Source organism: Bos mutus, chromosome 22, assembly GCF_027580195.1.
Source record: "Bos mutus isolate GX-2022 chromosome 22, NWIPB_WYAK_1.1, whole genome shotgun sequence".
Taxonomy (NCBI): domain Eukaryota; kingdom Metazoa; phylum Chordata; class Mammalia; order Artiodactyla; family Bovidae; genus Bos; species Bos mutus.
The window spans coordinates 59,549,638-59,564,643 of record NC_091638.1 but is presented as its reverse complement, the minus strand read 5'-3'; the positions used below and the strand labels follow the sequence as shown (position 1 = coordinate 59,564,643).

Genomic DNA, 15,006 nt, shown 5'->3' with positions numbered 1-15,006 from the left:
CCCCCGTCTGGGTGTCCGGGGCGCAGGGAGGCGTGAGCAGGGGGCAGACACACCCACCAAGCTCCTGGCATGTGCTCAGCTGAGCTTCCCACCTGCTGACCCTCTGAAGGACCCTCCGGGTCTGCTGCTCTGAGCCCCACCGTGCAGACAGAGGCCAGTGTCAACGTGCTTCACAGCACTGGCGTCAGAGCCCATGGGGCGGCTCCTCCCAGCGCCCGCTGTGCCCCTGGTGGCAGCTCTGTCCTCTGTAGCTGGAAAGGGCGGGTCGGGGGCCTCCCACATGCCCGCTCACCGCCTGGATTGTGGACTGGGGTCGTGGGAAGACCTGGGGCGTGGCCGTGTGCTGCCAGGAGGTCCGGTGGAGAGTGGCCGTCCCTGTGATGGAGGGGGCGAGGGCCTTACAGGGAAGACAAGGTTTGGGTGAATGTTGCCCAGGGGTCCGCGTCCATCCAGGGACAGGTGGTTGTGAGTGGTGGGTACGGAAAGGGCAAGAACCTGGCCAGAGACCCAGGTGTGCCCAGCACGGGGCCTGCAGGCGAGTCCTTGCGGGGAAGAGCCTGGGGAGGCCCCAAGCCTGGCTCAGCCAGGAAGGCTGGGCAGGAAGTTGAGGGTCAAGACCCTCCTGGGGGGGTGGGCAGGGGACTGCCACTTCTGAGAGCTCACTGGGGCCTCGCAGGTGAGGCCCCTTCCCCAGTTTACAGACAGGGAGCAGGTGCAAGGAAGCATCTCGGGGATTCATTCACACGTGGAGTTTTAACTGTGACAGACCGTGGGTCCTGCCCTCAGCCCTTGTGACTGAGCTGCGAAGGTCTGAGCAGGCAGTGAGCACTCGTGGCCCTAGTGGCCGAGGTGGGGGGCGCGGTGGTCCTGCCAGCCCAGTGCCCTCCTGCGGGGCTGCCGCTCCTGGAGGCCCGCCCTGAGGGGCGCGCACGGCTCTGCTGGGAGGCTGGGCGCCACACACCCTGCGCTCTGGCTCCAGCCCCCTCGTCCGACCGTAACGTGCATGGACCCAGGGAAAGAGACACGTTTAGGGAAGGAAACAAAAGCAGCAGGTCAGTGCGGCCGCGAGGGGCCCGAGGCAGCGTCTGCGCCTTGAGGAGCGCACGCACCCGCGCCCTCCGACGCCCAGGCGGTGCCGTGTTCAGAGCGGCCGACGAGCCTCTCGACAAGGGTAGCAAACCAGGGCCCCCGAGCCCTGCGCTAGTGAGGCCGGGCGAAGGCCGCAGAGCGCCCCCGTCCCGTTTGCCCACAGAGCGCCCTTTGCCCTGCGCGAGTGAGGGGCCGGCGCGAGGCCGCGCGGAGCGTCCCGTTTGCCCGAGCCCCTGGAGGCCGCCCCCGCCCTGGTGCGAGTGAGGCCGGGCGGAGGCCGCAGAGCGTCCTGTTTGCCCTTCTCTCCCTGGTGCGTGTGCGGCCGTGGGAAAGCACTCTCTGTGGGGAAAAGCCCACTCAGAAAAGGCTTCAGATTTTCTTGAGACGTCTGGTAAGGAAACCAGCTACACGGCGACGTGAACTACTGGAAAATAAGTGAACAAAGCTTATTTACAGCACAGGAGATAGCCCTCGAAAAAATCTGAAGAATTAAACACGGGATTCAGACCAAAGTCACGTGAAACAGCAGTGATGTGTGGTGGGAAAGGATCACCCGTGCGGCTGCCTCCGCCGATGGCGCCTCCTGCACCGGGAGTGCGGTTGTCTTTACAGGAATTTGATGCCTGCCATTTGCAGAAGCGGGCAGTGTTTGGCATGCGGGCATGTGACTGGTCGTGCCTCCGCGAGGCCCGGGCCTCCCCTCTGTGGTCGCCCCCGGCCCCTCCCCTGCCTTGGTGCGGCCACTTCCCTGCAAAGCAAGAGTCGGGGGGGTGGTCAGTGAGGAGAGAGCCTGGGAAAGGCAAGGACCCAGGGCTTCTCGAGGAGGGGCAGCCTTTGGCTCAGAGCCGTGCCCACCGCCTCCAGGACACAAGGCCCGGTGTGCGGATGCAGCCCGTGCAGCGCCCGTGCCCAGGGAGCTTGGCAGGGCCCCCTCCTGGCCTGTACCCCCTGGAGAGGGTTCTGAGGGACGCTGATATGCCCTCCACTGTGGCTGCTCCCCCGCGTCAGCCGCTCTGCCCTCCCCCAGCTGTCGGAGACACTCTTGGAAGTCCTTCAAACTCCGACTGGCCGGGAGCCTGGGGAGGTTCACGTGGGAGTCAGTTCTCCTGCTCAGCTCTGCTGCTTGTGCGAAGCCCCCAGGCTGCTCCGTCTTGGAGTCCCAGCCCCCGGATGGTGCCCAGGCCACCGTCAGGTTCATGCGTGGCCATCAGCCCCCAGGGGCCACGTGGCGGATACACAGAGCGTCCTCCGCAGCTGCTCGGGCGTGTTGGCCAGGAGGCCTGTGTCGGGGAGGTTCTGCGAGGGGCCTTGCTGCGCCGGGAAGGAGGCTGCTCGTCGGCGGCTACAGGCTGAGCGTCTTCTGCTCGTCCTCCCTTCTGGCTTCGCCCCCGCAGCCCTGGGCACCACCGTGATGCCCAGTCCCTCTGCCGCCGCGGCCACGCGCAGAGGCGGGAGACGGACCCTGCTGCCCACATGTGCCCTGCGCCCGAGACAGGGGAGCCTTTGTTCGGCTGAGCGCCCACCGGGAGCGTGCCAGCATTCCCGAGGGCCGGCCCGCGCCCTCCAGGAAGGACAGGGCTGTCCCTGCTTGTTGAAAACTGGAACGTCAGCTAATGAGGAGCCGTTGAGAGACTGGTGGGTCCCGTCCCAGGACAGCTCACCACGGTGGGCCTCGCTGCTCCCCGAGGTGCAGCGGCGGCTGGGCGGGAGACTGCGGCTCCCAGACTCCTGCTCACAGGATGTGGCCGGGTGCCAGGCCCAGGGGGTCAGGTTTTTTCTTCCCTCCTCACCATTTAGCTGTGTCATTGTGTGAAGAGCAGTCAGAGGCCGTGTTCGGCTCACTGTGTCTCTTGGGGACACCTGCAGAGAGTCAGCTCCCCAGGAAGGCGGCCTGGCCTGGGGACTCGGGTGGTCCTGGTTGAACTCAGGCTCGGTCCTGTCACATGGCCTTATGGGGCCCAGCTCCTGCCTGTGCCCATCTTGGTACCGCTGCAGGCGACCCACTAATGCCCGGGGGCCAGGCGCCCCACAGGGTCTGGGTGAGACGCTGCCGCCTCCCCGCTGTGGGCTGGGGTGATGGCGGCCACGCAGGTGCCTCTGGGTGCTCGGATGGACCGTCAGCGTGTCCCTACCCTACCCGAGCCGGGCCTTCCTGGCGGGGCTGCGCTCACACTGGCTGCAGGCCCGGGGGTCCACGTCCAGACACGCTCAGGAGGCAGCTGCTCTCAGGTCTCAGGGCAGGCAGGTTGTCGGGGTCGGGCAAGGCTACCAGCCAAGCACCAGCTGCCGTGGCCTCTGCCTCACGCGTTCAGAAGACAGGACGTGCCTGGGAGGACGGAGGGACCCGGGGGTGGCCACGCAGCAGCCGCTCCCGCTGGGCAGAGGCCTGCAGCCCCCCGCAGTGTTGGCACGGGAGGCTGAGGGCCCGCCTCTGGAGGCCCCACCCTTCCAATGCAGGGTATGCGGATTTGATCCCGGGTTGGGGAACTAACGTCCCACACGCTGCAGGGCAGCTAATGCCGTGCACCGTGACAGAGATTCCACACATCACATCTGAGACCCAGCACAGCATGTTAGGAAACAGTGCCCCGGCCACGGGTCACCCGGCCTGCCGGCGCCTCTGCCCGCCCCGCCCGCTCCTGCCCTGCACAGGCCGCGGGACTGGGGCTGTGACTCGCGTGCGCTTTTTCAAGTCTTTTTCTTTTCCTGATTATAAAAGCAACGTGTATTTCTAGTGGGAAAAATAGAAAAGAGTAACGGGGGAATTGACTGTAATTCTATCGATCACTCTTATATGAACTCCCTTTAATTTACTTTCCTGTGTTATAGGCTATATATTTGTATATGGTGGACATCACTCTGTTTGATTTTTACTTAATATGTCAGTGTTTCTGATGCATGGAGCACCAGTTTCACAAATATGTCCTGTATCTTTGAAAGCGCTTAGCTTGTTGCTATTTCATTGTTTCTTACTATTATCCTTACGTTATTTTCTTTCTTAAATTTTCCGGAAGCACTTTGTGTGATGCCAGTGATGCCTGAGGCATGCCGTTTCCGCAGCGCCTCACCGTGCCGGGAAGAGCACAGCCCTTTCTGAGCACCCTCCGCGCGGGTGTCTGGCACAGGGTCTGGCCGCCTGTGTTCTGTTTTTGACTATTTATGTGGCTGTGCTGGGTCTCAGCTGTGATGTGTGGAATCCTTGTTACGATGCATATGGGATCTGAGCTTCCCGACCAGGGATCAAACTCGCATACCCTACATTGAAAGGCGGATTCTTAACCACTGGACCACCAGGGAGGTCCCAAGGCCGCTTGTCTGTGAATCCGTGCTTTGAAGAACGGTATTATGTATTGCCTTTTTCAGTTATAGTGGAAATGCATACTTGCGGATAGCTTCACACACTGTCCCCTAAAGCTCAAAGTCAAGTTCCCTAAGATTCTGCTCCCAGAGAGAACCAGTAGTAAGGGCACATGCACATCTGTTTGATGTCTATGTGCACACACGCACACTCACAGATGCAGGTACACACAGGCGCACACACACACAGATGCACATACAACAGGCACACACACACACACACGTGCACCCGCACACATACACACAGGCACACACGCGTGCGCGCACACATGCCCATACAAGTACACGTAGACACATGCATGCACATGCACACACGCACACTCACAGACACAGGTACACACAGGCGCACACACACACAGACGCACATACAACAGGCACACACACACACACACGTGCACCCGCACACATACACACAGGCACACACGCGCGCGCACACATGCACACACAAGTACACGTAGACACATGCATGCACATGCACACTCACAGGCGCGCACACACACAGACACACGCACACACAGAGGCACACGCATGCGCACGCCCTCGGGAGTAAAGGGCCCGTGGTCTCCGTGGCCCTGGCTGTGGCCATGTCCCGTGACGCACTGGGTCTGGTCCACAGGAGGCAGGCTCGGCATCGTCACGCCCCCAGGACGGGCTCCCCAGCTGCCCCGGGGCCTGGCCGCGCACGGCCCTCCGTGAGCGCCTCCTCAGAGCTGGTCCCGGCTTTCTGGACCAATTGGCCTGTGTGCGGAGTCACGTGGTCCCAGGGGCCAGAGGCCCCGCGCGGGGGATGAGGCGCGCCCGGGCCGCCCGGAGCTGGGTGCAGAGGAGCGGGGGCCGGCAGTGCCCCAGCCTCCACGGCCGGCCGGCCTCCCTCAACGCGCGCTGCCATCATTCTCCCTGCGTGACACTCGACAGCGGGGAGTTAGCCAGCTTGTTTCATCTCTTCTTAAGGAAAAGTTAAATTTATAAGCCCAGCCCCGACCTTCCCTGTAACTCATGTGCTCATCCTGCTCCCCGGTTTGATGTATGGCACCGCTGTTTCATTAAACAACATACAGGAATAATTAGTTCGGCAACGATGCCTCAGAACAAAAGCCCTTGATTTAGTTTGACTTTATAAGTTGGTCTCTTTTGATGTGCAGGAGCACATCTGGGGTCTCAAAGAGAGCAGAAAGGAAAATAGACGACGTCTAGCCAGGCTGGGGCTCCGGGTTTCCCAAGCACAGCCAGTAACCCTTTGGTCCCGGGCCCCAGCAGCCGCGTGAGCCCCGCAGACCCGTCAGCTCCCGCACTCGCGCCCGGCGGCCGGGCCTTGCTGCAGCCCCACCTCCTGCGTGCAGACCCTCCTCCTCTTCTTTCCCTCACTCAGCGGGTGCGGAGTGTCGGAGCCCACGGTGTGCGGTGCCCTCGAGTGCTCCGGGGGCCGCAGGTGAGCAGGGCCTCAGCCCCATCTGTCCTGCTCTCAGGTTCTGTCCCCATGGGCTGCCTGGGGGTCTTCCGACCTCCCCCGCCCCAGCTCCTGCCGCCAGCAGGTGAGGCTGCAGCCTTGCCCGACCCCCGGGGCCCTGCAGGCCCCACAGTCATGGACCCCTGCCCCCTGCCCACATACGCCCCTCTTCTACATGAGCTGCCCCCCTCCTCCAGGCCCCTGCAAATAAGTCCCTCAACTGGGCACCGTGGCTTCTCCCTCGAACCCTGGCGTCCTTGCCGCCCCGGGAGAGCCCTTGGCATGCAGTGCCCAGGAGGGAGTGACCGTCGATGCCAGAAGTACTGGGGTGGGGGGCCTATGTCCTGGCGTCTGGCCCCCTCATGCCCCGCAGAGGGCCGGGCGTACGACGGGCTCTGTGCACGGGGGTCTGGCCTGTGCGCCGCCTGGCCCAGCCGTCCGCGTGCATGCGGACCCCCGCTGCCCAGGACCACGTGAGCCGGGGTGGCAGGGGCCTCGCGGGCTCGCATTTACAGCCGGCCCTCCGGCAGTGGTGGTGCCATCCTTGCAGGGCAGCTTTGGACCAAGTCCATGCAGATTCTGTTCCAGCTGGCTTTCGGAGCCACGGGGGCAGATTAAGTGGCTCTCTCTCTGGCTTTCGGTTTCTAGGGAACCAGGTCTGGGACAGGCAGACGGCGGGTTCCCTGAGCCCCCGTCAGGCGCCCTTCACCCCTTGCTGCTCCAGCCGTGCCCCCCTTGCCCTCTCACCCAGGACACAGAAGGACGCGCCCACTCTCAGCAAGGCCCAGTGGGAGCACCAGGGCCGCCCTGCCTCCCCGGCCGGACGGGGCCCGGGACCGCCCGGCGCACAGCGGAGTGGCTGGCACTGCTGCTCCAGGCTGTCTGGCCCCTGCCTGTGGGCCACAGACCCCCGGGGCCTGCCCTGCCAATGCCTGCACAGCCCCCACTCTCGCCTGGCCTGGGAGAGGCGTTGTTTATCCCCACTTCACAGATGAAAACACCGAGGCCGGAGCGGGGACGTGATGCACCCCAGCCCTGCGTCCTGGCCAGGCTCTGAGCCTCGGCCTGCCTGCGTCAAAGCCCCTGCTCGCTCCGCTGCTCAAGGCGAGTCCCCTGGGCTGACCATACACCTTTCCCGCCTCGGTGACACGTTTCCACACTCGGGGCCCGTCAGCCCGCTGCCCAGGCGCCCGGTCCTGACCCGTCCGTGACCCCTGCCCCATGGCTCCAGCTCCTGACCCTCGAGGCCGCGGCATCTGCCAGCGGGAAGGGGCCGCTGCCGGTGCCGGCTGCGTCGCCGGGGACAGCAGGCTTCAGGAGGCTCTCCTGTAATCTCTCTATCCACACGGCCCTCATTTTAATTTGCAAAATTGAACCCAGATCGAGAGCGGTAAAGCCAGAGGACGGTAAATATTCATGCCTCAGTGAGCGAGGGTGGCTCCATTGCCGTCGTGAGATTGGGAGAATTACCTTGGGGATTATGTATATTCATGGGCCGATTTTTATTTGCGATATAACATGACTCCCGTTGGCCTGTGTGTTACCCGGTCTACCCCAAACAGACTTTGCGCAAAGCTCCCGCCCTTAAGCTCCTGGAAGTCCTCTCGAGTGGATCAACCTCTCCCCGCTTCCTAGGAGACAAGCAGGAATAATCGCCCTGCACCCAGCCGGGGGCGGCCACGCATCCTCCTGTGTCCACTCCGCAGGGCGTGGTGCAGTTCTTGCGTGTAGGCCGCAGCCGAGGAGACGAGTTCTGCTCCCACAGCCATCTCGCCCCCCACCCCAACCCTGGGCTGCAGGACCAGGCCTGTGCTGTGTGCCCGAGCTGGGCAAGTGCTCACAGGTGACCACCCAGGGAGGCCAGTTGACGGCGACCTGCCCCGCAGGGCATCCAGCTCTGTTGGTACAGCTGCTCGGGAGCACCCGCGGGGGATCGGGCGGAGCCAGGCCTGGGCAAGGTGTCTGGCTGCCGCAAGTGTCTCCTAGGCGGCTCAGAGCCAGGCAGGGTCAGCCGGCCACAGCCCACCGCCTGCTCTCAGACATAAAGATTTTCATGCTATGACGGCAGAGCTGAGCAGCTGCAACGGAGCCCGTGGGGCCTAGGAGCCTGAGGTGGTGGCCGTCTGGCCTTCTGCAGAGACGTTTGCAGCCCTCGGTCCTTCAGCTTTGGGGGACGCGGGCCCTGGAGCCCCGTGTCGGGCTCAGCCCTGGCCTTCACGTCCTCTTGCGATTTCATCGTCACAGCGACCCCGATGAAGCTGGGCTGCATGTCTCCTTTCTGCTGATGACACAGTATTAACAGTAGTCGTGTTCGTGGCTCATCTTCACCAAACAGTTCCTAGCTTTTGATGCAGTGTGAATGGCTCTGCACGGATTACCTGGGGTAATCCCCCCACTGCCCGGGGAGGCAGGTGCATTTTCCATCTGAGGAAGCGGAGAGGGCAAGCCCCATGTGTGCCGCTTCATGGGCCGGCTCGAGGGAGCTGACCCGGGAAGCCTGGCCGCAGAGCCTGCACTGCTGGGGCCCTTGCCCCAAGTGCAAGTTCATGTGGCAGCTTCACCCCCAGTGCCGTGCCAGCCTCCTTCTGTGGGCAGGACACACGGGATCCCGTGTCCTCCGGGAGGCCTGGCCCAGAGCTTCCCCGCAGGGTTTGCATCCCAGCCCACCACTGCTGTCGGGGAGGCCTTGGGCCCCGTCTGCCCTCTCTCCACGGGGTTCGCCGTGAGACCGACGACTCCTCAGGCCTGTGTGAGGGCTGAGTGGGCTGGTGTAGGTGAGCTTGTTGGAACACTGCCCAGGGTATACAGTAGGTGCTCCCTGAATGGGAGCAGTGGCGGGGGGAGGTGACGAGGTCCCCAGGCATCTGAGCGGCTCGTTGGTTAGCACGTCAGCAGAGGGTCTGCAGACCACGAGCTGCAGGCCAGAGGCCAGAGTGGACCTTGGCCGTTGGTCTGGAGCCACGGAGAGCCGCGCTGGGCCCCCGAGACCGCGGGCGTGGAGGCGGCTGGGGTCCACCTGCCGCCGCCTTGGTCACCGCCTCACCTGCGCTGGGCCTCTAGTGCATCCCAGGCTCCCCTACGGCCAGCCGGCCCCTTGATGGGACACGCCACTCAACTCACCACCCCACCCAGGGCGCTCACGTGCTTGGCTTTCTCTGCTCCGAGTTCTAGCTTTCCGGGTGTAATCTTCGTCCATCTCACCTGCAGCCGCTGCGCTCCTCGGATAGCGTGACAGGGTCCCTCGCAGTCCCACCAGCAGGTGGGCATGTCGGCTGTCTGCACTGGGAGCCTTCCATGTCTGAGAGCCCTCTCCAGATTTCCAGGCAGACCCTAGTCAGCCCAGGGTTCACCCGTGCCTCGCGAGATCTCTCGGGCGTGGAAGAGACTCTGCCGGCCGAAGCTGAGCCTCTTCTTCGGCCCACGGCTCCCTGGGTCCTCGGCGTCCTCCCCACGGGTGGCTTCTCACAGGCCAGGCTCGGCAGGGCCAAGGTGCCTTCGCGCACTGCGGCCGATTCGCCGGCTCTGGCTGGGGCTCCGAGTTGGCCTGGTGTCAGGAACAGGTGAGTGCCCCTGACCTTTGACACCTGTGGCCCTGGAGCCTGCACAGCTGCCGGACGTAGTTCTCCGTGGCCGGGCGTTCTGGGTGACTGCCCCCATGGGCCGGGGACTGGCAGGCCACAGCCAGCGGTCAGTTGCCCTCAGTGGCAGTTTCCAAGAGGGCAGTTAAAGCCAAGCCTTATTTTTATTTTAAAACAAACACGGACCTGTCATGGCATCGAACACAAAAATTTCTACGAGCCTTAAAACTTAGAAGTGGTTCTGTGCCCCCCGCAGCTGGCGTCCTGTACCTGCCCCCCTCTGCCATCTCCTGGGACTGCTGGGCTCTGGAGCCCATGGGCTGGCAGGCTCCCCCGGCACTGTGAGCCCCGCAGCTTGCCCTGAGGGGCCCGGGAGGGAGAGGTTGTGCTTTCGTTTCTGAGACCCCCCGGTCTTGTCCGAGTGGGCTCATCCTTTGAAACCCCGTCGCCTGCCCAGGACCCAGGCCACCAGGTTGGTTCTCCACAGCCTGAGTGTGGCCGTGTCCCTGCTTGGGACGCTTCTCCAGGCTGAGCCCCCCCGGGTCAGAGCTGGCCTCCTTGGCTCACCTCCCGAGGATTCCTTACCCCACAAAAAGCCCGAGGATGTCGTTAAAAACAATTAAAGCCCCAGTTGTATGGAAAACAGGAGAATCAGACATCATTGTAATTCAATTTAAACTTTTATGGGATGACAAATGCGTGCAGGGTGGCTGGGAGGAGGAGCGCGCAGCTTCCTGGCAGGCCCCTTGTCACTTTTACGGTTTTCCATTGTTGCCGGACCGGGTGGCTAAGAACCTGGGTGAGTCTGTGAGGTCGCAGTGGAGGGGCGGGGCCTCTGGTGGGCCCCGCGGTAGGAAACCCGATCCCCCCCTTCCGCCCCGCTGGTGCCCACCACGAGACAGCAGCAGGAGGGGCCAGCAGGCAGCAGGATGGCACGGCCTGCCATGGACAGCCGCCTGCCCAGCGCAGGCACCCAGAGAGCACAGCCAGGTGGGCAGGCGCGGCACCGGCCATGGGGCCTGACGGCGCATCGATGCTCGCTGCATCCCCAGGACTCTGGGCAGGGCTGAGCTGGGGCGGTGCACACAGGCCCGGGGGTGACCGAGCTCCGGGCAGGCAGCCTGGCCGGGCACTTGGGGGCGGGGCGGTGGCTGGAGGAGACAGTCGCGCCGGCAGGCAGAGCCCCCATCAGAGCCTGCACACGGGTCCGCGGGTGCTTGTGGGTCCCCAGGCTTCTGAGGACGGCCTCCTCCTCTTAAGGGGCGTGTCTCGTTCCTGAGCAGGGGCCCCTGAGAGGAACGTCTCCTCGCTCTCCTCCCTGGGGGCAGCTGGCTTTGGCTGAGGCCCCCGGGGATGTCTGCGTGGAGCAGAGCCCAGTGCTGGGCAGCAGCACAGCCTCTCGGGACGAGGCCAGGCGGGAGGGGCCAGGCCAGCGCTGCCAGGCCCGGTTCCTGGTGGTGCCAGTGCCCAGGGGCAGAGGCCGGGGCACTAAGCCAGGACAGGGAGGGGCCGGCCTGACCTCCTGCGATGTCGCCTCCCCGGGAGCACGCCTGGGAGGCCGCTGGGCCTGGCCATCCGCTGTGGGAGGAGCTTCGCCCCTTCACCTCGGGGTGAAGTGGGGGCAGGAGGGACCCCCGAGGAGCCCCGTCCCGGTGGGCGACAGCCAACAGCCCACAGCGCCGCGTGGAGGCGCTTCCCGGCGCTTCTGGGGGCGAGTGGCCGTGGAGGTGGGCAATCAGGGGCACTGAGGCAGGCGTGCACCCCACCACGGGTCTGCATGGCGGTGCTGGGGAGCATGGGGAGGGGCAGGACAGGAAGGGCCCCCGCGGCGGCGTGCCCACGAGTACGGGCGTGGGTAAGAGAGGGAGAGGCTGGGCAGTCAGGAGGAGCAACCTGGACAGACCGTGCGGCCCAGCCGGCCGCGGTGTGAGCCTGCAGGCAGGTGTGCGTGCAGAGACGTCTCCCAACAGGAGCAGATGTCCACCCCGGGCAAGGGGCCGAGCTGTCGAGTGGGCCAGCGGCACGGCCCTGCCCTGGACGCTCACAGGCGCGTGCACCTCGTGGGGCACTCACATGGCTGTGAACGCCCGTGGTGGGACACGTGAAGGCTCCGCAGTTTCTCCAGGGCAGCGGGGCCGGGGTCAGGCCTCGGGGCCTTCAGCCCCACACTGAGGCCAGGGACGAGTGGCGACTCAGACAGGCCAGTCCCAGGAGGGAGCACAGGCCGCGGGCACCTCGCTTGACCCTGCAGCTTTCTGAATGGTTCGTTCCTCTGAATACAAGTGGGTGGGGACTGACCCCCGGGGCGCATCTGCTGCCCCCCACAGCCCAGGCCGCCCTCTGCCCAGCGGCGTCCCCACAGCCCAGGCCGCCCTCTGCCCAGCGGCGTCCCCACAGCCCAGGCCGCCCTCTGCCCAGCGGCGTCCCGAGTTTGGCTTGTTGTGCGGTTAATGCACTGGGCGGGGATGTCTTATCTGCGCCCGGCCCAGCTCAGAGAAGAGGGAGAAATAAGAGCAGCAAATTGAAACCTTATTAAACCAAATTGGTCAGGTCTGATGGAGCCAAACCTAGACGGGTCTTTGAAAGCTGATTTCATTTTTCCCTCCGGTCTGAGCTCTCTGGATTGCAGTAACTGATCCTGGTGTAAGCCTGTTAGTGTCGACCTTGTGCGTCTCTTCTCTCCCGACTTACATTTCGTTAAGCACTGATGCAGTCTCAGGGCCCTGACCCTCGCCTTCGGCACAGCCAGGAGCTCCCAGGCTCATTAGTGGACGAAAACGGATCACGGGTCCAATCTCATCACGGCCGGTGCCGTTATTACAGCAACCTCTGCGCGTCAGAAGCGCAGCTCAGCCCCCTTCTCAGCATCTGGTGATCCTGGAGGCTGTCCTCGCGTGTGTTGTCGTGGCTCTGGCTCCTCTGTGTCCTACGCTGCAGAAACTGCACTCCCAGAGAGCTGGGTCAAGGGCTGCGGTGCTCGTGGGCGCTGGTGGGGCTGACGCGTGTGGAGTGACGGGAGAGGGGCTTCCAGAGGGCACAGGCCTCACCCCCAGGCCTCAGTCCCAGATCTGTGAAGTGCGGTCATCGAAGCCATCTGGGGGTGGTTGGGCGAACAGTGAGGACCAGCTTGTCACTCGACGAGTGTCCTGCGGACGCTGTGTCTCTCCTCTGCCCTCGCCGCCGCTGGCTGGGTGTCCGATCCTGCAGGCTGGTGCTGTGCAGGGCAGAGACGCACACCTCAGGACCGCGCCTAGGGCCACTGCCCTGCCGATGTTCAGCGGCCTTAGAAAGCGCCCCCGTCACTGTGAGCCCAGCCTTCCGCCGAGGGCCGCAGATGCCGGAAAGCACAGCGCGGAGGCTCAGAAGCCAGAGAGAGCCCCTGAGTGCGTGGGGCCAGGCCGACAGACATCTGTCTGCTCTCCCACTAGCCCATCCCAGACCCCACGGGGGGAGGGCCTGTCCCGCTGGGGCCCTGCTGGCCAGAGCGGGGCGCTGAGGGGCTCTGAGGGGCCAGGTCTGAAGTCTACCGGGCTGGCCATCAGGAGGCACCACTGACCTCCGCTGGGGCAGGGGAGGTGGCTGGGCCCTGCCTCAAGCTTCAGAGCCTTCTTCCTGGATTCATGGTGGGGGTGTCCACCCTGCGGTCCCCGGCGCCACCCCAGGTCAGCTGGTCGGGTGGTCAGGGGACAGGCCGAGGGCCAGGCCTGCCTCGAGGTCCCGGAGCTGATCAGCCCAAGTCTCAGCCTGTTTGCCTTGTGACCTTGGAGACATCAAAAACCTCTGTTTTCTCATCCATAAAATTGAATGTAAAAATATTGACCTGCCTTGTAGGGTTTTATGAAGAATAACTGGCCTGGAGGATGGTAAAGCTTGTTTATTAATCAGAAAGGGCCAAACTGCTCAGCAGGCATGAGCTCGCGCTTGGAAAGCGTTGGCTTGCTTGATGGTGTTCCTCCTCCTCCTGCCAGCTCCCCCGCCCCCACCGCCCCCGTCTCGTCTCTGGCCGTCACTCATCACGCCTGTCCTTCCACATGTTGGGGTGCTTCCCCCGTGGAGGCTCAGGTGCCCCCCACACATGGTGCGGCAGGCATGCTGCAGGGACAGGACCCTGCGGAGGGCGGTGAGCGCACGCAGGGCTGGGGAGCAGGCCCGCAGCGCGGCCAGGGTGAGGGCCCGCGGACGGCTCTGGCCAGGGCCCCACGCACCGGGCAGGGCTGGTGTCAGGTGACACTCTGTGGTCACTCGGTCACCCCGCGCCACATTCCTGGAAGGCCACGTCCCGGCGCCCGCGCGGACCGTGCAGGGTGCCTCTTTCTGATTAATCTTGACGGTGGCTTTTGACACCGCTCCTCTCACTTTCTCTGCCCCCTGACCTCCTGGTTAGGTGGTTAATGGTCTTTAAACAAACACTGGGGTTTCAGGCTCCACCGGGAAGGACCGGGCTCCTTCCGCCCAGCCCCCCTCCACGGGGAGGAAACGGGGGTTCCACACCCGACCTCGTAGACTGGGCGCCCGCAACCTAGCGGCCAGCGCTGCCTTCCGTCGAGGGTGTCGGTGGGGGGTTTCTCTCCTCTGCTGCTCTGAGCAGAGGTCCTCTGAAGGTCTTGTCACCCGACGTCGGTCTCTGCAGACGTGTTGCTCGCGCTGTGTGTGGGGGGCCTTTTCTGCGCCTGCTCCTCATTTAGCCGCCTTGGGCACAGAAGTGCGCCGCTGGGGTGGGCGCGTGAAGGTTCGGGGACCAGTAAGATCCGTTGCCCCTGGTGGCTTCCAGCCGCGCCCCCCCCTCACCGCCGCTGCAGCCCCCCACCGCCTCCACACCTCCAGCACCCCGGTTGTGAGTGGACTTTCCCTGGCCCCCGCACAGCTGGCTCTTGTGATCAGGGTGTCAGCTCAGACACGGCCTCCGCAGAGGTCTTCCCTGAGCTGTGCCCCAACACAACCAGACTGCCCCCAGCCGGGGCCCCAGCATCATGCTGAGGCGTCTCCTCTAAGCATGGCGTGAACGACGCGCAGACTGGGCGTGCCTGCACACGCCCTCCACACGCAGCGCCCTGCGTCTGCCCCACTCATGCTAATGGGCGGCGGCGCTGCCAAAGTGCCCGCGGTGCTGTTTCTGGGTGCTGCGTTCTTTGCGGACACAGCTGGCCCTGTCCCCACACCTGGAACAGCGCCCGGCCCGCAGCGGCCCCGGGGCCCGTGTGTCTGGTGAATGAGGAGTGGCTCTGCCCGGTGGCGCCCGCAGGCTGGCAGCGGGCGGGTCTGAGCGGGCAGGGGTGGCACAGCAGGCAGCGTGGCCGGGAGGCACTGGGGCAATGCTCTGCCCATGGGGGTCTGGGCAGCCGTGTTTGTCCTGCACTTTCGAGGCAGCCAGGCAAGGCCAGGCAGGCGGGGCATGGGGAAGAAAGTGCAGGACGGAGCCTGGGTGGGAGAGCGGCGCGAGGGGCCCCGTGGTGCAGTGGTCAGGCTGCAGTGACCACCGCCCACAGCCAGGCCCGGGCGCCCCGTGGACCTGCTCCATGCAGGGGCATCTGATCG

General features: G+C 64.5%; 1 protein-coding gene across 1 annotated transcript in view; it reads left to right on the top strand.

The window, feature by feature from the left end:
• EEFSEC (eukaryotic elongation factor, selenocysteine-tRNA specific) overlaps positions 1–15,006 on the top strand; it is a 110,033-nt gene that overhangs the window by 76,486 nt on the left and 18,541 nt on the right. The window lies entirely within an intron of this gene.